Source organism: Bubalus bubalis, chromosome 6 (genome assembly GCF_019923935.1).
Source record: "Bubalus bubalis isolate 160015118507 breed Murrah chromosome 6, NDDB_SH_1, whole genome shotgun sequence".
Lineage (NCBI taxonomy): Eukaryota > Metazoa > Chordata > Mammalia > Artiodactyla > Bovidae > Bubalus > Bubalus bubalis.
This window is the reverse complement of record NC_059162.1, coordinates 8,124,987-8,145,731: the sequence shown is the minus strand read 5'-3', so window position 1 is coordinate 8,145,731 and position 20,745 is coordinate 8,124,987. Positions and strand designations below refer to the sequence as shown.

At 59.0% G+C, this 20,745-nt stretch overlaps 9 non-coding genes across 9 annotated transcripts; 6 read left to right on the top strand and 3 right to left on the bottom strand.

Annotated features, from left to right (window-relative positions):
• Positions 1-7,352: 7,352 nt before the first annotated feature.
• Positions 7,353-7,424, bottom strand: TRNAD-GUC. Its single transcript has one exon. It is a non-coding gene; the product is annotated as a tRNA-Asp (tRNA).
• Positions 7,425-7,995: 571 nt separating this feature from the next.
• Positions 7,996-8,078, top strand: TRNAL-CAG. The gene has a single exon. It is a non-coding gene; the product is annotated as a tRNA-Leu (tRNA).
• Positions 8,079-9,513: 1,435 nt separating this feature from the next.
• TRNAG-GCC lies at positions 9,514-9,584 on the top strand. The gene has a single exon. It is a non-coding gene; the product is annotated as a tRNA-Gly (tRNA).
• A 1,464-nt stretch (positions 9,585-11,048) lies between these two features.
• On the top strand, positions 11,049-11,121 carry TRNAG-UCC. The gene has a single exon. It is a non-coding gene; the product is annotated as a tRNA-Gly (tRNA).
• A 304-nt stretch (positions 11,122-11,425) lies between these two features.
• Positions 11,426-11,497, top strand: TRNAE-CUC. Its single transcript has one exon. It is a non-coding gene; the product is annotated as a tRNA-Glu (tRNA).
• A 6,167-nt stretch (positions 11,498-17,664) lies between these two features.
• On the bottom strand, positions 17,665-17,735 carry TRNAG-GCC. Its single transcript has one exon. It is a non-coding gene; the product is annotated as a tRNA-Gly (tRNA).
• A 1,298-nt stretch (positions 17,736-19,033) lies between these two features.
• On the bottom strand, positions 19,034-19,116 carry TRNAL-CAG. The gene has a single exon. It is a non-coding gene; the product is annotated as a tRNA-Leu (tRNA).
• Positions 19,117-19,668: 552 nt separating this feature from the next.
• TRNAD-GUC lies at positions 19,669-19,740 on the top strand. The gene has a single exon. It is a non-coding gene; the product is annotated as a tRNA-Asp (tRNA).
• Positions 19,741-20,496: 756 nt separating this feature from the next.
• TRNAG-UCC lies at positions 20,497-20,568 on the top strand. Its single transcript has one exon. It is a non-coding gene; the product is annotated as a tRNA-Gly (tRNA).
• The last annotated feature ends 177 nt before the right edge of the window (positions 20,569-20,745 follow it).

Sequence of the window (20,745 nt, the reverse complement as noted above, 5' to 3'; positions counted from 1 at the left end):
AAATGTGTATGTCTCTCTTGCTTCTGTAGTTTCCTCCCCATTTTTGACTGAGGAAAACACGTCCTTTTTTTCCCCTACTCTCCCCCTACAAGGATGATATTCCTGGTCTTCTCCAAATTTCAGTCAGTTAGGTTCAGTTGCTCAGTCATGTTCAACTCTTTGTGACCCCATGGACTGCAGCATGCCAGGCTTCCCTGTCCATCACCAACTCCCAGAGCTTACTCAAATTCATGTCCATCAAGTCAGTAATGCCATCCAACCATCTCATCCTCTGTCATCCCCTTCTCCTCCTGCCTTCGATCTTTCCCAGCATCATGGTCTTTTCAAATGAATCAGTTCTTTGCATCAGGTGGCCAAAGTACTGGAGTTTCAACTTCAGCATCAGTCCTTCCAATGAATATTCAAGACTGATTTTCTTTAGGATTGACTGGTTGGATCTCTTTGCAGTCCAAGGGACTCTCAAGAGTCTATACCACAGTTCAAAAGCATCAATTCTTTGGCGCTCATCTTTCTTTATAGTCCAACTCTCACATCCATACATGACTACTGGAAAAACCATAGTTTTGACTAGACAGACATTTGTTGGTAAAGTAATGTCTCTGCTTTTTAATATGCTGTCTAGGTTGGTCACAGCTTTTCTTCCAAGGAGCAAGCATCTTTTAATTTTATGGCTGCAGTCACCATCTGCAGTGATTTTGGAGCCCCCCAAAAAGTCTCTCACTGTTTCCATTGTTTCCCCATTTATTTGCCATGAAGTGATGGGACCGGATGCCATGATTTTCGTTTTCTGAATATTGAGTTTTAAGCCAACTTTTCACTCTCCTCTTTCACTTTCCTAAAGAAGCTCCTTAGTTCCTCTTCACTTTCTGCCATAAGGGTGGTGTCATCTGCATATCTGAGGTTGTTGATATTTCTCCCAGCAATCTTGGTTCCAACTTGTGCTTCATCCAGCCCAGCATTTCACATGGTGTGCTCTGCATATACGTTAAATAAGCAGGGTGACAATATACAGCCTTGATATACTCCTTTCCCAATTTGGAACCAGTCTGTTGTTCCATGTCCAGTTCTAACGGTTGCTTCCTGACCTGCGTACAGATTTCTCAGGAGGCAGGTCAGGGGCCTGGTATTCCCATCTCTTGAAAAAACTTTCCGCAGTTTGTTGTCATCCACACAGTCAAAAGCTTTGGCATAGTCAATAAAGCAAAAGTAGATGTTTTTCTGGAACTCTCTTGCTTTCTCAATGATGCAGCAGATATTGGCATTTGATCTCTGGTTCCTCTGCCTTTTCTAAATCCAGCTTGAACATCTGGAAGTTCATGGTTCAAGTACTGTTGGAGCCTGGCTTGGAGAATGTTGAGCATTACTTTGGTAGCGTGTGAGATGAGTGTAATTGTGCGGTAGTTTGAACATTCTTTGGCATTGCCTTTCTTGGGGATTGGAATGAAAATTGGCCTTTTCCAGTCCTGTGGCCACTGCTGAGTTTTACAAATTTGCTGCCATATTGAGTGCAGCACTTTCAAAACATCATCATTTAGGATTTGAAATAGCTCAAGTGGAATTCCATCCCCTCCACTAGTTTTGTTCGTAGTGATGCTTCCTAAGGCCCACTTGACTTTGCACTCCAGGATGCCTGGCTCTAGGTGAGTGATCACACCATTGTGGTTATCTGGGTCCTGGAGATCTTTTTTGTATAGTTCTTCTGTGTATACTTGCCACCTCTTCTTTATATCTTCTGCTTCTGTTAGGTCCATACCATTCCTGTCCTTTACTGTGCTCATCTTTGCATGAAAGATTCCCTTGGTATGTCTAATTTTCTTGAAGAAATCTCTAGTCTTCCCCATTCTATTGTTTTCCTGTTTTTCTTTGCATTTATCAATGAGAAGGCTTTCTTATTTCTCCTTGCTCTTTTATGGAACTCTGCATTCAAATGGGTATATCTTTCCTTTTCTTCTTTGCCTTTAGCTTCTCTTCTTTTCTCAGCTATTGTAAGGCCTACTCAGACAACCATTTTGCCTTTTTTGCATTTCTTTTTCTTGGGGATGGTCTTGATCACTGCCCCCTGTACCATGTCAGGAACCTCTGTCCATAGTTCTTCAGGCACTCTGTCTATCAGATCTAATCCCTTGAATCCATTTGTCACTTCCACTGTATAAGCAGTCATAACGGATTTGACTTAGGTCATTCATACCTGAATGGTCTAGTGGTTTTTCCTACTTTCTTCACTTTAAAGTCTGAGTTTGCCAAATTACCCCTTCCCCAATGCAGAGGGTCAATGGGACATGCCCTCCTCCAGTTGCACCCTCCCCTAGGCCTGGGAACAACCTGCACAAATGCCTGAATTCTGATTAGGCCTCTTCTTCCCATCAGGACTTGCTGATGTGGACTGAGCCTCTAGTGTGTGCAGGCAGAGATGCACAGATGGCCAAAGGAAGTCTGTTTGCAGGGGGTTTGAGAAGAGCTTGGACATGGAGGTGAGGTTTGCCCTTTCAGTGCAGAAAGGAGCTAGAGTGGATAGAGAGTCCTCCCTGTATCAACCATGCTCAGGCACAGAACTATGAGGAGTTCCATAACTCTAAATGCAAAACTTGTCTCATAGATCCTTAGGAGAGTATTTTTGTCAAAGTAGGAAGAAAGATCTTATTTATTTCACAGTTTACTAGCTTAATTTACAAGTTTAAAACATTTATGTGTAAGTATGTGGGCCTCCATCTGTACTCATTCACATAGCTGCAGATATTAGGGCATGCTGAAGTCTGTGACTTTCCAGGCTCACCCATGTATCAGGTTGTCAGTTCCTTGCCCAAACCCTTGGATCTAAGGTCCTTCTTTCCCAAACTTAGTCACCTTTCTCCACTCTTCCAACCAGGAACATTTTCCCAGGTTCTATTCCAAGTAAATTACAGAACCCTTGGAAATAAGTTCAGAACCTTTCCCACTCACCATATCCATTAGGATCAAGTCCATTCTCTTTCATCCCTTTGCTTCCCCTCCAGTGAGAACACTGCCAAGTTCTTTGGGGAGTATTTTCACCTCAGTCACTCAAGTAGTTGCCATGTAGTTTGAAGGTACAGGGCTAACAAATATACATTTTCCTCTTAAAATTGTATTCAGGATCATGTTTCCAATTTTTAGAAAGATCCCTTTAACTTGAGGAACACTCAGTATTTCTACTAGAAGTTAATCAGAGGAGAGAGAAAAGGGGGCCTGTAAAGTTTCTTGGATGTTGGACTGGATGGATGGTGCAGTAGTCAGGTCTCCTAGAAACAGAACCATTAGGAGATCTGTTGTTGTTGAATCGATAAAGTTGTATCTGACTCTTTGCAACCCCATGGACTGCAGCATGCCAGGTCTCCCTGTCCCTCATCATCTCCCAGAGTTTGTCCAAGTTCATGTCCATTGAATTGGTGATACCATTCAAACATCTCATCCTCTGCTGCCCTCTTCTTTTGCCTTCAATCTTTCCCAGCATCAGGATCTTTTCCAGTGAGTCAGTTGTTCACATCAGGTGGCCAAAGTATTGGAGATTTGTACCTATCTACACATCTGTATCTAGAGAGAGAGAAGGCGATTATAAAGAATTGACTCATATGATTATGGATCCACAGCATGAGTTGGCAAGCAAGACACTGAGAGCTGATGGTTTGGTTCCAGTTGGAGTTTGAAGGCTTGAGAACCAGGAGAGCTAGTTCAAGGCCAACAGGCTCTAGCTGGGGAAAAGCTGATGTTCCATTCCAAATCTGAAGGCAGGAAAATCACAATTCCCAGTTTGACAGCAGTTAGGCAGGATGAGTTCTTTCTTACTAGAGGGATGGCGATCTTTTTGTTCTATCTGGTCATCCAACAGATTGGATGAGGCCCATCCACAACAGGGAGAGCAGTTCTGCTTTACTCAGTCTTCCGATTTAAATGTTAATCCCATGCAAAAACATTCTCACAGAAAGACTTAAAATGAAGTTTGACCAAATATCTGGGTACCTCATGGCCCAGTCAAGTTGACACATAAATTAACCATCACAGATGGTGACACCATTATACTAAGCACACAGAAGAAAAAGAATTCCCTTGGTTGGGCTATAGTTTAGGATAACTGCTTTTTCAGAGCATTTTTGCTTCTGCCCTTTCTGGATTAGTGCAAAGATGCTTTCATCTGGTTACATAAGAGGAATGAATTAAAAAAGAAAAAGCCCCTTCTGGCAGAGAAACATCAGGGCTGGGTAATATTAATGGTAGGCTAAATACACCAATATACTGATTTATAGTTAAATCTACTGACAATTGGACTTCAGAGACCACACTGAATCTTGTTTGTTTTAAGTGAAATTCACATAACATAAAATCAACCATTTTCAGTGAACAATTCATTGGCATTTAATGCATTCTGAAAGTTATGTAACCACCACCTTGATCTAGTCTGAAACATTTTCAATCATCCCAAAATAAAACCTCATATCCATTAAGCAATTATTCCCCAATACTCTCTCCTTCCAGTCCTTGGAAACCATTACTTTCTATTCCTTTGCAGTTATCTATTTTAGATATTTCATATAAGTGGAACCACACATTATGTGACATTTTGTGTCTGGCTTCTTTCACTTCTTTTTGGAGTTAATTCATATTGTAGTATATATCAGCACTTCATTCTATTTTATGACTGAATAAAATCCCATCATGTGTATTTACCACATTTTGTTTATACATTCATCCACTGATGGATATTTGGGTTATTGCCACCTTTTGGCTGCTGTGAATAGTTCTGCTATGAACATTCCTGTACAAATATTTGAACATCTTTTTTTTTACTCAATTAGTTCCGTCCCTTCTTTACTTTCCACGGTTTCCTGTCATGTCATTTCTCTACAAATGTATTTTCTTTTGTTAAGATGCTATGTTGGCCCAAGTTATAACCACTCCTTTGAATGACCCATCATGAGGTTTTTTCCTGTGTGATGTGTGCTACGTGCATTCACAAATTGTCCTCCTCTTGTCAATCTTCTATTAGTGTAATTTTATAGTGCCCCAGCTGGAAAACCTAAGAGGGTACAGGAGAAAAGAAATCTTTCCTCCTCTTCCCTGCCTGTCACAAAATATTAGAAAACAGAGGTGAACCAAACAACTAACTGCTCCATTTTCGCCTGGAATTTTGAGGAAATGTAAAAGCTTGTGACAGTTTCCACTCAGCAATATTTTTCAGAGAAAGAGAGAGACTCCACACAAAGATCAAACCCAGGCACTGTCAGAAAAACATGGTCCAAGGGAAAGAGAAAACTAAGGCTGCGCCTACAGGACTCTTTATTAAAGACAAAAGGAAAACTGAAACAGGGCCTCATAGACCCTTTCAGACAGAAAGAGGACACTCCGTCCTAAGGGCATGCCTCAAAGACTTTGCCTTAATGAAGCTTTTTAAAGAATATTAAGGGCCTTGGCCTCCACTAGCCTCACCAAGAGCCCAAAGTAAAAAAGGGCTTATCTCAAAGAGATTTGTGAGTGTGGTTTTTGTCCAATAAGTGAAATATATATTGACATCTAAAAAACTCTTCAAGTCTTTAAAGGGAGTACATCAGCTTGAACTGAAAGGGATAGAGACAAAATTAAAAGAAGCCTTGGATCTCCAAATTTTGATGGGCAGAAAGCAGGCTAGAGGAGGGGGGGAAGGATCAGCTGCAAATGCTATTCTAATGGAAGAGTAAGGATAACTCAGGGGATGATACTGCGAGGCAGAAAATCATTCCCAGTGAGCAGCAGTGGGCCTTACAGAACTGGCATCGTGTATCAGGCTGGATGTTAAAAGTACCGTGAACCAGTGATTGCTCTGTGCCTCCAATTTCCCCCTTTGGAATGGCAATGGACACTAACCCAAGACCTTCCCAACACTGTATATGAAGTTACCATGGTGGCAAAAGAAGGGTGTTTTGTGGCTCAATGGTAGTAGAGACCTGTAGCTATTTTGTGTGGTAGCAGCCCCCACTTGTAACAGCCCACTGGCTGTGAGATTCTGTAGAAAAGCCACTCTCAAAGGATTTCCTTCCGGGAAAAAAGGAAAGGAATGTTTGTTTCACTGCAGATAACTCCTGTCTGATTAGGATGTGGAAACTAAGAAATGTCTCTTACTAGACAATTGATTCATAGCATTCTGGATTAGAACGATGTCTAAAGTAAGGTGGAGAAAAGGAAGACTGCGACATCAGTAGCAGAATCTTTAATGATCCTGACTCAAAATTGTCAAGGCCTTGTGGGGAGGGGAAAATGGATAAATGGATCACTGTTTGGTGAGGAGTAAAAACTAAACTTCCAGTGCGGAGCACCTACTAGCGTATACAGAAGCAGAAATATATTATCCTACAAATGAAGCTTACCGAATGTTAGAAAGCGATGTTACCTCAAAATATTTACTTGATAAACATCCATGAGCGGGAGTGAACCAACAACCTCTCACTAAAGAGCCAAACACACCAACGGGTTGCAAAATAGAAACCGAGGAGGCAAGCTCATTACTGCAGATTTTATGCAGAGATCTTTCCACAAACACTACATTGCTCCTCTAAGACACACCTGTTACCTAGATTTCAAATTGCAAGTATGTCTCACCCAGGTGATTGTAATAATTTAAGTAAAAAGTTAACCCAGAATACACGAGTCGCCCTACTTTCTGATCTCGGAGCAACCCTGGACTACGGGGCGCTAGGGTCCTGCCGGGGAGATGAGTGGGTTAAGGAGAGGAAAAATAAACCATTCCCTGCCTGGGAAACGACCCCAGACAGAGGCGATGATACCGTCGAAACCTAACCACTAGAACACCAGGGAGCGTGGGGGTTCGGCCCTCGCCTGCTCCTGCTGAACCCAGCGCATCCATGCCACGCGCCCCGCGCCACCTTGTTGCCTACACCCGGCCCTTGCAAGTCCAGCCGCCCGCCGGCCCTGTCAGTCCGCCTGCCCTGGCGTGCCTTCTTGCATTCAGCACCCTCAAAACACTGCGCGCGCCGCCGGCTTCTCGCACACACGCCAAAAGCCGCGGGCCAGCTGGCTGGCTCCCCGCTCCCAGCTCTCTCTCCACCGAATGCCCGTGACGGGAGGGCGTGGAACTCAGCAAAATTCCGGCCCTTTGCCTTGTCAGGGATTGAACCCGAGTCAAACCGCTTAGAAGGGAAATATGTTCACTACTATACCACCATCGCTGCACAGCCGAGGGAGACGCCGGCACCGGGCTCAGCCCAGGCACTCTCGCCGACACTGCAGCATCCCTGCCAGGACGCCCAGTCAGCCTCGCCCAAAGGCAGAGGAAGGAGACGAAGGGACCCTGGGGGCCTGGCGTCAGGACAGAGAGCGACCGCGGCCACCAAAAAAGGGGGTGTGGCCTCCCCGTCGGGGAATCGAACCCCGGTCTCCCGCGTGACAGGCGGGGATACTCACCACTATACTAACGAGGACGGCGGCGACCGTCCTACCGCCCGGCCGCTCACCGGCTCTCGGGCTGCCTGCCGACGCGTCCCCCTGCCCAGCACGGGCCCCCGGCCACCGCGGGTCCCGACCCAACCGCGCACCCAACCAACCGCCTCGTCACAGCGGCAGCCCGCCACCCCGACAGGGCCCCGGACCCCCGGGGCACTGGACACTCCCCAGTGCGCGCCGCCTCTTGCCTCCAACGCGGGCATTCCGCCGGCAGAAGGGGGCCCGAGAAGGAAAGCCAGGCTGCGAGGACACGGTGGGCGCGCGCCGGCCGGCGTCCGGCCAGGAGAGGCGCGGCTGGGGAGGGGCCGGCCCGCCCAGGGCCCGGCTGGGTCCGGGGCGCGACCCGCGGCCGAGCCAGGCGCCTCGGCCTGCGGCCGCCGCGCGCCGGCTCCGTCGACACCCACCCCGGACGGCCGCCTGCCTGCCTGCCTGCCTGCCTGCCTGCCTGGCTGCCTGCCGCGGCGCAGCGCGCGGCCCGCCAAGGGCACCGGGGCTGGCGCCGCGTCGGGTCCCAGCCAGGTGAGCGGCCACGCGCGCAGCGAGGCCGCCGTCAGGATGGCCCGAGCGGTCTAAGGCGCTGCGTTCAGGTCGCAGTCTCCCTGGAGGCGTGGGTTCGAATCCCACTCCTGACAAGCCAGCCTTTTGGCCCGCCGGACAAACGCACCCGTCCTCCCCGCGCCACTGCCTTTCTCCACACACGCGCTGCCTCCCGCCACCTGCACCCCACACCAGGAACCTTCAGTCCTTCTCAGCGCATCTTTCCTCCCAAGATGGCTGAGGCTGCAGCTGCTGATTTTCTGACTGCTACTTGCCCACCCCGCCGAAACACGCCCACCCGCGCCCCCACCTACGCCCACCCACGCCCATCCACGCCCCACGGCCGCGCTCCAGCTCGCCCCGGTCCGCGCCGACTCAACAGCCCCGCGGCGGGTGGCAAGCCTTCCTCGCTTCGCCGGCGCTCCGACCTCTGCCTGGGGAACGGCCAACTAGCTCTCGTAGCCTTGTTTCAACGTCCGCAGCGGCCCGCTCTCCCTCTGGACGGCATCCTGTCCTCCCCGCCCGCCCCGCCGGCCTGCCTGCGCTCCACAGCCACAAGGAGACAGCCGAGCCCCCCCCTTGCCTTGGCCGGGCTACACCTGCCTGGCGCCCGCCCGGCACGCGTGCCACCCAGCCTTTCTGCTGGCCAGCGAACACCGACCTTCCTTGCACGAGTCCGTCCCGGGAAGGGTGCTCCGCTGGGGAGGGAGCGGAAGCCCTGCGTGCCCGTGCAGCCCACCCACAGGCGCCCGGCCGGCGCGCCCGACCTCGGCGCCACCGCCGCCCGTTCCCGGGGAAGCCGCTGCCCAGCCGGAGCCAAGCCCGACTTGGCGTGCTCCCTTGCCTCAGCCGGCAGTCCCCGAGCCGGGAGCCGCTCTGCCAAGGGCCCCTCCTCACCACCACCACCACTGTGTCAGAGACAGACCCCGGGAGCGCTGTCGGCCAGAGCGCAGGAGCCAGGCCCACACGCCTTTGGGTCCCTGGGCATGAGCGCCGCTCGGGGGGAGGGGGGTCGGCGGCGGAGGGGCTCCAGGGCGTCGCGCTCCCGCACTCGGGCGCACAGCCCGAGCCCCGCATCCCGGCCCCGCCCGCTCTCCCACGCCCTACCCCGGCCAGGCCGGAAAGTCAGCACGCCAGAGGCACTTTGGGTCGAGAACCGGTACGTCGCGAGACCGTCTGCGCGCGGCCGCAGCGACCACACAGCGCCTGCACCTGACAGGGATCCCGGCGCGGGGCAGACCGCATGGACTGCCGGCCCCCTCAGACGACACCGAGAGGGTCGCGGCGGCCGTGGTCAGCGCAGAAGGCGCGGGACGGGCCGAGTGGGCCCGCGTCCCGCCGACCCGGGGTCCCCACAAGAGCGCCGCGCCCTGGAGTCGTGCATGTGCCCGGATCCTGGCTTTCAGGTCGCACGCCCGTCGTCTCCTGCTCCGATGGAGCAGATACATGCCCACGGGCGAGCAGTGAGCGGTGACGGGCCGGTGGCGGCCAGGGCCTCTAGGGCAGCGTCGGGCGGTGCTTGCCACCGGTGCATGGGTGGTTCAGTGGTAGAATTCTCGCCTGCCACGCGGGAGGCCCGGGTTCGATTCCCGTCCCATGCAGCTACAGTGTCCCTTTTTGGTCCCGCAGTGCAGCCCCGAAGCCCAGCTAGGTCTGCCGGCTGAAAGGCGCTCCAGGCATCGCTCCTGCAACCGCTGGTTGCTACCTGCTGCGCGCTGCCTCTCCCACGCAGACCCGACGACCCCTCCCTATGCCACCCATAAAAGGCCTGCTCCCAAGCCCCCGTGGCACGTAACACAGCGGCTCAGCAGCCCGTGCGCTTCACCGCAGCATCAGCCCTGCCCCAAGAGCATCACCACCTCAGATACACCCTCACCATCCCCCTACACCCTATACGCAATTTAAGAGGTAGAAAACTACCTTAGGGGAAAGGCAGGGTAGGAACGCATTGGGAATCAGATCAAGAGTTAAGAAATGCTATACAAACAGTAGATAAGCAACAAAGCTTTCCTATGTAAAATGAGAACTGTATCCGTAACTCGCCTTAACCTACACTGGAAAATCACCTGAAAAGAACGGGGGACTGACACTTTGCCGACCACTGACCGTGCCCCGCGGGGTGGGGGCTTGCCGCTGTGACCGAGGCGGTTGGTTGGGTGCGCGGTTGGGTCAGGACACGTGGTGCCGGGTGCTGGGCAGGGGAGGCATCGACAGGCAGCCCGAGAGCGGCAGGGCGGTAGGACGGTCGCCGACGTTCTTGTTAGTATAGTGGTGCGTATCCCCACCTGTCACGCGGGGAGACCGGGGTTCGATTCCCCGACGGGAGGCCACACCCCCTTTTTGGCGGCCGCGGTCGCTCTCTGTCCTGCCGCCAGGCACCCAACGGCCCTTGGTCTCGTCCCGCCGCCTTTGGCAAGGCGCCAGGGCGCGGTGCCCGGCCTAGCCACCGTCAAATCCTTTCCCCGTACAGCCCTCCAGCCTGAGCCCTTTGTGGTCGCTGGGCGCACTGTCGCCATGGCGGAACTGGCGTCTCCTTGCGACCCCAGCCTTGCCCGACCAGAGCGGAAGTTGGGGCACGCCCACGCACCCACCCCCACTGGTTGCCTCAGTGGGCTCCTAGGCTCCAGACGCCCCCCGCCGTGCGGCTCGGCACAGCGCCGCGACGCGTGCAGGCAGCTGGGTCCCGTATCCCCAAGTCTTCGTGGGAAGTGGCTGCGCCAAGCTCCCGGTGGAGAAGGGCTTTGGATAGCTGGGTGCTGGAAGCTGCGTGCCCCACGTTGCCTGCCGGGGCTGAGGGCGGAGGCGTGCGCGGGCCGCGGTGGGGATCGAAGGGCAAGGGCCGCAAAGCCTTGAAGCGCCGGCCAGGGGCGGGCGGCCCGGTGGACCCCGGTAGCTGCGTAGCGCTGGCGCGCAAGTGGCGCCGCACGGCTGATGGTGGCGACGGCGACGGCACAGAGCCTCCGGGGACTGACGGGGCGTGGGGGCAGGGATGCGGAGGCGGCGGCGGCGGGAAGAGTATTCTGGGGCGAGCCCGGGGCTGCGAACGGCGGAACTAGGGCTGTGTAGCGTTGGTGGTATAGTGGTGAGCATTAGCTGCCTTCCAAGCAGTTGACCCGGGTTCGATTCCCGGCCAACGCAGCGGGCCGACCTTTGCTGAGCTGCACCGTCCTCCCCGGCAGGGGCGTCGGGGGGGAGGAGAGAGCTGGGTGCGGGGAGCCAGCCCGCTGGCCCCGCGGCTTTTGGCGTGTGTGCGAGAAGCCGGCGGCAGCGCGCAGTGGTTTTGAGGGTGCGGAAAGCAAGACGGCACGCCAGGGCAGGCGGACTGACAGGGCCGGCGGGCGGCTGGACTTGCAAAGGCGGGGTGTGGGCAGCAAGGGGGCGCGGGCGGGTGGCATGGAGGCGCTGGGTTCAGCCGGAGCAGGCGAGGGCCGTGCCCCGACGCTCCCTGGTGGTCTAGTGGTTAGGATTCGGCGCTCTCACCGCCGCGGCCCGGGTTCGATTCCCGGTCAGGGAAGCCTTTCTTCTTCCTCTCCGGAGGCCTGCCACCTGCCGAGGTCCTCGCCGGCGACCCGCCCAGCCTTTTAGCCTACGCAATGGCAAACCCACTCCAGTCCTCTTGCCTGGAAAATCCCATGGACGGAGGAGCCTGGGAGGCTGCAGACCATGGGGGCGCTAAAAGTCCGCTAGGACCGAGCGACTTCACTTTCACTTTTCACTTTCACGCATTGCAGAAGGAAATGGCAAGCCACTCCAGTGTCCTTGCCTGGAGAATCCCAGGGACGGGGGAGCCTGGTGGGCTGCCGTCTAGTCTATGGGGTCGCACAGAGTCGGACAGGACTGAAGCGACTTAGCAGCTCAGCACTGCGCCAGAGGCCCCCCCGGGACCCTGCACCTCCAGCCAAGCGCGATTCAGGCCACCTCCGCCGTCCCCCGGGGCAAAGCTTTTTTGGCCGCAGGTGGCGACCTCGCGCCGCGCCGCTTCACCACGACCGGCCTGAGGCCTCCCATGCCCCGCCTCCCTCCCTCCTGAGGGGGCTGCGGCTGCTGGCCCTGGTGGCGGCCGTGATGCTCCTGGGCTTGTGCTGGTTCTCCTGCTGTGGGTGGGGGTGAGGAGGTGGGGTTTGGATAGGGCGGGTGGGGGTAGGCGCGGGGGTAGGGGGCGCGGGCTGCGGTGGTCACCAACCACCAACGGGGGCCAGCAGCGGCAGGGGCGGTGGCCGCAGCCCAAGGTGAGCGAGGGGGATCTGCCTCTGGGAGTGGGGGCCAGTGGCCACGGACACGCCTGCCTTCCCATGTCCCTCATGCCAGCCACCTCTCTGGGCGGCTTGGGCCGCTGCGTGCCAGGTCCCGGGCTGGCTGTGACTCCCGTATGCCGCTGGTGTCTCCAAGAGGGTTCTGGTCTGGACTGGGCTCTGGGAGGCGGACCACGGCGCCCGGGAGGCATCGGGATCAGTTCGGTCGCTCAGGGCACTGCAGCAGCCCCAGGCTTCCCTGTCCATCACCGACTCGCGCGGCTTGCTCAAAACCCACGTCCGTCCAGTCGGGGGATGCCATCCAAGCCTCTCATCTTCTGTCGGGTCGTCCCCGTCTCCTCCTGCCTTCCATCAGGGTCTTTCCCGTGAGTCAGTCCTGCGGGTCAGGTGGCCAGAGGATCGGAGTTTCAGCTTCAGCCTCAGTCCTTCCAATGAATATCCAGGACTGATTTCCTCTAGGATGGACGGGTTGGGTCTCCTCGCAGTCCAAGGGACTCTCAAGAGTCTTCTCCAACACCGCAGTCCAAAAGCATCAATTCTTCGGCACTCGGCCTTCTTTATACTCCACCTCTCACATCTGTTCGTGACCGCCGGAGAAGCCGTAGCTTTCACGAGACGGACCCTCGTCACACCCCTCGTCTCTGCTTTTGGACATGCTGTCAAGATTGGTCATAGCTTTTCTCCCAAGGAGGCGAACGTCTTTTCATTTCACGGCCGCGGCCGGCGTCTGCAGTGCTTTGGGGGAGCCCCCCCAAATGAAGTCTCGCCCGCTTTCTGTTGTTTCCCCATCTATTTGCCATGAAGTGATGGGACGGGATGCCATGATCTTAGTTTTCTGAATGTTGAGTTTGAAGCCAACGTTTTCACTCTCCTCTTTCACTTTCCTCAAGAGGCTCTTTAGTTCTTCTTCGCTCTCCCCGAGGCAAAGGGGTGAAGATGGATGTGGACCTGTGCCGCGAATCCCACCACCGCGCAGTGGAAGGGAGAGAGCTCGCAGATCCGGGCGGGGGGGGGGGGGGCCGGCCCGGCCCGGCTGGGAAAAGCTAGCCCACCAGCCGGGAGGCGGCAGATGCGCTCGAGGCAGCGATGCCTGCCGGGGAGGACAACCCGACCATCAGGGTGTTTCCCTTGCCTGACCACAGCTCTCAAGCCTACCGGACTGAGGCAAGGTTTACCCAGGCCTCCCTCCCCCACTCGTAACCAAAGGTGGGCACTCGGGCGCGCGCGCGCGCGCACACACACACACACACACACACAGAGCGCCCTGTTCCACGCACCCCTCCCCTAGTTATGACATCTAAGAGTTTCCCATTCTCTCTAACCTGTCTATCCAGGATCCACTCTATCCCTCTCCCCTACCTGTCATCGTCTTCCCCTAGGAACTCTCCCCGAGGGTAATCGCCCACCACAGTCTCCCCCTGGGCCAATCTCGGGCTCGTCTATCCCCAAAGGGTTTCATTTCACGTCTGTTCAAGGACTGTGTCCTTCGGAGGTGAAGTGGACGGCCGACGCAGGTCACCAAAGTGCGTAGAGGGCGGCACATTTGGGTGCGAAAGGCACGAAGCCGAGTCCCCTTTGGGAAAAGAGCCCCCGTGTCCCGACGTGTGCTTGTGGTTGTTAAAGGAGGTCTCCTTGAGGCCCCTGCCGTGTCGTGGGCGTCAGCGTGCGTGGGGGAGAGTATGGGACGAAGGTGCTTGGGGCCCTGGCTGGTGGGCGCCCCACGTGGATCAGGGACCTGGGCAGCGCGATCACAGGCAGAGGGGGCGGCAGCGAGCCGAGGGGCTGGCAGGCAGGCCCGGGGGTGCTTGGGTGGGGTCTGCCTGGAGGGCCGGCGGGAAGGGGCGTGTGGGGCTCGTGGGAACCTGGCCCAAAGATCGGCAGGCCACTTGAGCAGGCCCTCTGCAGAAGCATGGGCGCGGTGGCGAAGCCGTGCCAGGCGCAGGTGAGAGGCCGGGACGGATCTGCGGGAGGTAGGGGTGGGCGCGGGGTCGGGGTGGGTCTGTGGAGCCGGAGGGAGGCCCGAGCTGGTGAACGTCAGGGGCAGGGCAGGCCAGGCCAGGGCAGGACGTGTGAGGGGTGGCCCGAGCTCCAGGGGGATGGCGGCGGGGGTGGGGGCAATGGGGCCGTAGCCTGGAGTCTGGAGGGAAAGGCAGAGGGCAGGCCGTGACAGTGAGGGTGCTGTGCGTGAGGAAGATGGTGCGAGAGCACTCCATTTGGGCGGGTGGCGGGTGAACGGGGCGAGCCACACTGGTGCGCGGTGCCGCAGGCTGCTCAGGCTCAGCGTGGGCTGAGGACACAGGCAAGCGAACGACAGAAACGGAGTGCCAGATGGGGGCCAGAACTGGTCCGAGATGGGTGGGTGGGCCCGCCGTACCGCCCCATAGACCAAAGTCACCACTCATCAGGAGCAAATGTCCAGTCTCGGGTGTGACATGGCTGGGGGGTCAGGGTAGGATGGGGGTGGTGTTGGGAGCTCGGGTGGCTGAGATTTCACGAGGACCAAGGAGAGCTCCCATGTGACCGAGCACAGTCATCCCTCCAGGGTACACACCCGCAGAGGGCAAACGTCGGGGAGGTCTGAGGTCCGCACGCCGCCACGGACACGGCAGCACTGTTTGCCGTCGCCAAGACACGGAGCAAGGCCCAGCGCCCATGCACACGTGGCGGGCCCGAGAAGAGGTGGCACAGGTGTAGCATGGAACCATCACTCAGGCATAAGGAAATAAACCAAGTGTTGCCATTTGTCACAAGCAATGACGGACCTAGAGACTCTTACACTTGGTGAAGAATGTCAGACCGCGTGGGACAAAGACATGTGGAACGTGTGAAAGAATGCAAAACGACGCTATTTGCCGGGGAGAAACCCACTCACGCAGAACACCACCTTAGGGTAACGCCAGCGGAAAGGCAGCGCTGGAGCGACGAGTGCGCAGCTGGGACCAACAGATACGCAGGACCCTGGATAGAGGGAGAAGCGCCCAGGTGATCCAGTTCAACACAGGGAATAAGCGTCAGGACCCTGGAATACCCTCAAGTGGAAAAGAATCTGAAAACATACACGAAATCCAAAATCGGTACATGGGAAACAGAATCACTTTGCGGTCCATCGGAAACGAGCACAATATTGGAAATCCACTGTACTTCCGCAACAACCGCAACTCCGACATTCGAGTAAGCTTTGACAAGAAAACGAAATCTACAGGCAACTAAGTCAGCGGGAAACAGGCGAGCTGTCCCAAGCCCACCCTGGGTACATACCCGTGAGAGCCGCAACTCTTCATTCGGAAAGACACATGCCAACCCCACGGTCATGGCAGCACTGTTTGCCGTAGCCGAGACGTGGAGGAAACCCTAGTGCCCATCCCCAACGGCTCACCCACGAAGGTGCCATACCAGAGAAAGGGAGAGAATGGGATGCCACTGAGCCGTCCACACGAGTCAAGTTAGTGTCACTGGCAGCAACAGCGGCTGGAGCTGCAGAATATTACCCTTGGTGAGGGAAGTCACACAGACAGGGTCACAGATGGGGGAATCTAAAGTGTTGTACATATTCACCCCTGTGCCCACCAGCGACAGACTCTCAGGCTCGGGAAAGCAGCCTCGGGCTTCCCAAGGGCAGAGTCACGCACGGAGGGATGGATGAGGAGCCGGCCTCAACGGATGTACCGTACCAGTACTGCGTAGAAAGGAGAGGAGCAACGAGGATACACGGGATGCTACAGGGAATGAGATCCCACATCCTGTCATCACCTGTAACGGAAACCGATCTGAAACCCTAATCCTACATGCACAGGAGTGAATCACAACGCTGTACAGCGGACACGGGCACCAGGCTGTAGATCGTGCTGTTCTACACTTCCAGAACAACGACTGCCACTCCGGGGAAGTCCGTCAGTCGAGGATCGGTCCAAGAGTAGGAAAAAGAAGAGCTTACATTGTGATCCAGCAGACCCAATCCCGGCTACTCATCGGGAAAAGACAGCACGCCCAAGGGGAAGAGAGGCGGGCATCCCCCAGGGTCATCGCAGCCCTCGGTGCCGTAGCCGAGACATGGGAAACGCTCATGTGCCGGTCGGCCCGTGGCCGGCACAAGAAGGTGAGGCAAATACATACCGTGGAATGTGACGCAGCCATCAAGAAGGAGCAGCCATCGCCATGGGCCACAAGGCCGGACGGACCCACAGAAGGGACCACTGAGTGAAGTGGGTCGGGTGGAGAGGGACAAAGCTCTGTGGACTCGAACAACGAATACAAAGGAATGTCTGTGCAACGGGAAACCGACCTTGAGACGTAGAAAAGGTGCATAGGGCTACCCAAGGGGAAAGGCAGGGAAGGGACGAAGTTGGCGTCGGATCAAGAGATAGGAAATACTATGCTTACAGTCGATGAGCAACAGAGCTTTCCTCTGTAGCATGAGAACTGTATTCGTGTCTCACCTTAACCTACACTGGAAAATCACCTGGAAAAGAACAGGGGACTGAATCCCTTTGCCGAGCACCTGAGACTAACCCAGGACTGTAAATCAGTTCTACTCGTGTTGGAAGCCGCAGAAAGAGGAGCAGGCCCTGGCCTGGGGTGGGGGGTGGGGGGAGGCAGGCCAGTGCGACAAATGCAAAGGCAGGTTCCTGGACAAGACTGGGATTTGGAATGGCTCAGGGAGGAACTGGGCGTGGGGAGGAGGGGGGGGTGTGCAGATGGGGGAGGCACCGAGCGGGGTGGGGGTGGGATGATTGGGTGCGTTTGGGGAAGTCGGGGGACGGTGAGGGTGCAGGCTGAGGTGGTGGTGCTCTTGCGGCAGGGCTGATGCTGAGGTGTGGCGCGCAACAGGGTTTCAGGGGGATGGGGTGATGTTGGAGACGGTGAGGCCGTCCCTGTTGGAGACCTATTTCTGCCGAGGGACGGGGAGCTGGTGGACTTCTTTGGAAGTCCTCCTGCAAGACTCTGGTCCAGGGACCCTCCAGGCGAAAGGGATGTATGCTTGCCAGATGTGGCAACTTCCTTGCTCCTGGCCGTGCAAACGTAGTGTGATTGATTCTCCGGAGTGTGGGGAGAGTGAGGCAGGGAGCTTGGAGACGGACGTTGTGAAAGGTGACGAGGTGGTGCGGGCGGCTGCCAGCCGTGGGGTATTCCTTCCAGGGCAATCCCTGAGCCCCCGGCTGGGTCCGGGTGAGGAAGCGAGCAAACCCAAGAAAGGTGCCTGGACGCACGGGCGGCTGAGCCCGCAGGGCTTGGGGCCACGGAGGCTTGGCAGCAGGGCCTTTTCTGGGTGGGGTGGGGTGGGGCGGGGTGGTGGGCGTCTGCGTGGGAGAGGCAGCGGGCGGCAGGTAGCAGCCAGCGGTTGCAGGAGCGCTGCCCGGAGCGCCTTTCAGCCGGCAGACCTAGCTGGGCTCTGGGGCTGCAGTGCGGGACCAAAAGGGGACGCTGTGGCTGCATGGGCCGGGAATCGAACCCGGGCCTCCCGCGTGGCAGGCGAGAATTCTACCACTGAACCACCCATGCACCGATGACCAAAGCCGCCCGACGCCGCCCCAGAGGCGCTGACCGCCACCCGCCCGGCACTGCTCACTGCTCGCCCGTCGCCCGTCGGCATCTATCTGCTCTATCGGAACAGGAGACGACGGGAGATAGAGGTTGGGGGTGGGGGGCGCGACCTGAAAGCCAGGATCCGGGCACGTGCAGGACCCCAGGGCGCGGCGCTCTCGGAGGGACCCACTCGGCCCGTCCCGCGCCTTCTGCGCCGACCACGGCCGCCGCGACCCTGTCGGTGTCGCCCGAGGGGGCCGGGAGCCGACGCCGTCTGCCCGGCGCCGGCATCCCTGTCAGGTGCAGGCGCAGGCGCCGCGTGGTCGCTGCGGCCGCGCGCCGACGTTCCTCTCAGCGACCGCCGGGTCCCGACCCCAAGGCGTGTGAGCCCGGCTCGAGCGCTCTGGCGGCCCGCGCTCCCGAGGTCCGGCTCTGACGGGGTGGTGGTGCTGGTGAGGAGGGGCCCTTTGGCATTGCGGCTCCTGGCTCGGGGACTGCCGGCTGAGGCAGGGAGCGCGCGCAGGCGGGCTTGGCTGCGGCCCGGGCAGCGGCTTGCCCCGGGAACGGGCGCGGGGGCGCCTGTGGGTGGGCTGCACGGGCACGCAGGGCTTCCGCTCCCTCCCCAGAGGAGCACCCTTCCCGGGACGGACTCGTGCCAGGAAGACCGGTGTTCGCTGGCCCGCAGGAAGGCTGGGAGGCACGTGTCCCTGGCGGGCGGCAGGCAGGTGTGGCCCGGCCAAGGCCGCAAGGCGCAGAAGCGTCGAGGGCACGCAGCACCCCCCTGGCGGGCAAGGCGGGGGCTCGGCCGCCTCGGTGTGGCTGGGGAGCGCAGGCGGGCCGGCGGGCCGGCTGCGGAGGACAGGGTGCCGGCCGGAGGGAGAGCGGCCGGGGGCGGACGTGGAAGCAAGGCTGCGAGAGCCAGTTGGCCGTTCCCGGCAGAAGTCGGAGCGCCGGCGACGCGAGGAGGGCTTGCCACCCGCGGCGGGGCTGCGTGCTTCGGCGCGGCCGGGGGCGGGGCGGGGCCGTGGGAGTGGAAGTGGGAGGGTGGGCGAGGGTGGGCGAGGGTGGGCGAGGGTGGGCGAGGGGAAAGCGGGGAGGCAGGAAAACCAGCAGCTGCAGCTGCAGCTGCAGCCAGCTGGGGAGGAAGGATGCGCTGAGGAGGACTGAAGGTTCCTGGGGCGGGGGTGCAGGTGGCGGGAGGCAGCGCGTGTGTGGAGAAAGGCAGTGGCGCGGGGAGGACGGGTGCGTTTGTCCGGCGGGCCAAAAGGCTGGCTTGTCAGGAGTGGGATTCGAACCCACGCCTCCAGGGGAGACTGCGACCTGAACGCAGCGCCTTAGACCGCTCGGCCATCCTGACGGCGGGCCTGGCTGGGCGCGTGGCCGCTCGCCTGGCTGGGACCCGACGCGGCGCCAGCCCCGGTGCCCTTGGCGGGCCGCGCGCTGCGCCGCGGCAGGCAGCCAGGCAGGCAGGCAGGCAGGCAGGCAGGCAGGCAGGCGGCCGTCCGGGGTGGGTGTCGACGGAGTCGGCGCGCGGCGGCCGCAGGTCGCGCCCCGGACCCAGCCGGGCCCTGGGCGGGCCGGCCCCTCCCCAGCCGCGCCTCTCCTGGCCGGACGCCGGCCGGCGCGCGCCCACCGTGTCCTCGCAGCCTGGCTTTCCTTCTCGGGCCCCCTTCTGCCGGCGGAATGCCCGCGTTGGAGGCAAGAGGCGGCGCGCACTGGGGCGTGTCCAGTGCCCCGGGGGTCCGGGGCCCTGTCGGGGTGGCGGGCTGCCGCTGTGACCGAGGCGGTTGGTTGGGTGCGCGGTTGGGTCGGGACCCGCGGTGGCCGGGGGCCCGTGCTGGGCAGGGGGACGCGTCGGCAGGCAGCCCGAGAGCCGGTGAGCGGCCGGGCGGTAGGACGGTCGCCGCCGTCCTCGTTAGTATAGTGGTGAGTATCCCCGCCTGTCACGCGGGAGACCGGGGTTCGATTCCCCGACGGGGAGGCCACACCCCCTTTTTGGTGGCCGCGGTCGCTCTCTGTCCTGCCGCCAGGCCCCCAAGGGCCCTTGGTCTCGTCCCGCCGCCTTTGGGCGAGGCGCCAGGGCGCGGTGCCCTGCCTAGCCACCGTCGACCCCCCTCTCCCCGTGCAGCCCTCCAGCCTGACTGAGCCCTTTGTGGTCGCCGGGCGCACGGTCGCCACGGCCGAGCGAGGGCCTCCTTGGCCACCCCACGGCCTTGCCCGACCAGAGCCGGAGCTTGCGGCGCGCCCGGCCGCCCGGCCGCCCACGCACCCACCCCCACTGGCTGCCTCAGTGGGCTCCTAGGCTCGCGACGCCCCCGCCGTGCGGCTCGGCACAGCGCCGCGACGCGTGCAGGCAGCTGGGTCCCGTGTCCCCAAGTCGTCGTGGGAAGTGGCGGCGCCCAGCGCCCGGTGGAGAAGGGCTTTTTTGGCCAGCTGGGTGCGGGAAGCTGCGTGCCCCGCGTTGCCCGCCGGGGCTGAGGGCGGAGGCGTTCGCGGGCCGCGGCGGGGAGCGAAGGGCCGGAGGGCCGCAAGGCCGTCGGGCCGGTGGACCACGCAACGGCGTCGCGCTGGCGCGCATGGGGCGGCGCGCGGCTGCTGGTGGCGCCGGCGGCGGCGCAGAGCCTCCGGCTGACGGGGCGTCGGGGCAGGGATGCGGAGGCGGCGGCGGCGGCGGCGGCGGGGAGCGTATGCTGGGGCGAGCCCGGGGCCGGCGTCCGGAGGCCGCCCGGGCTGTGTAGCGTTGGTGGTATAGTGGTGAGCATAGCTGCCTTCCAAGCAGTTGACCCGGGTTCGATTCCCGGCCAACGCAGCGGGCCGACCTTTTGCTGAGCTGCACCGTCCTCCCGGCAGGGGCGTTCGGGGGGGAGAGAGAGCTGGTCCTCCCGGCAGGGGCGTTCGGGGGGGGGGGAGAGAGAGCTGGGTGCGGGGGAGCCAGCCCGCTGGCCCCGCGGCTTTTGGCGTGTGTGCGAGAAGCCGGCGGCGCGCG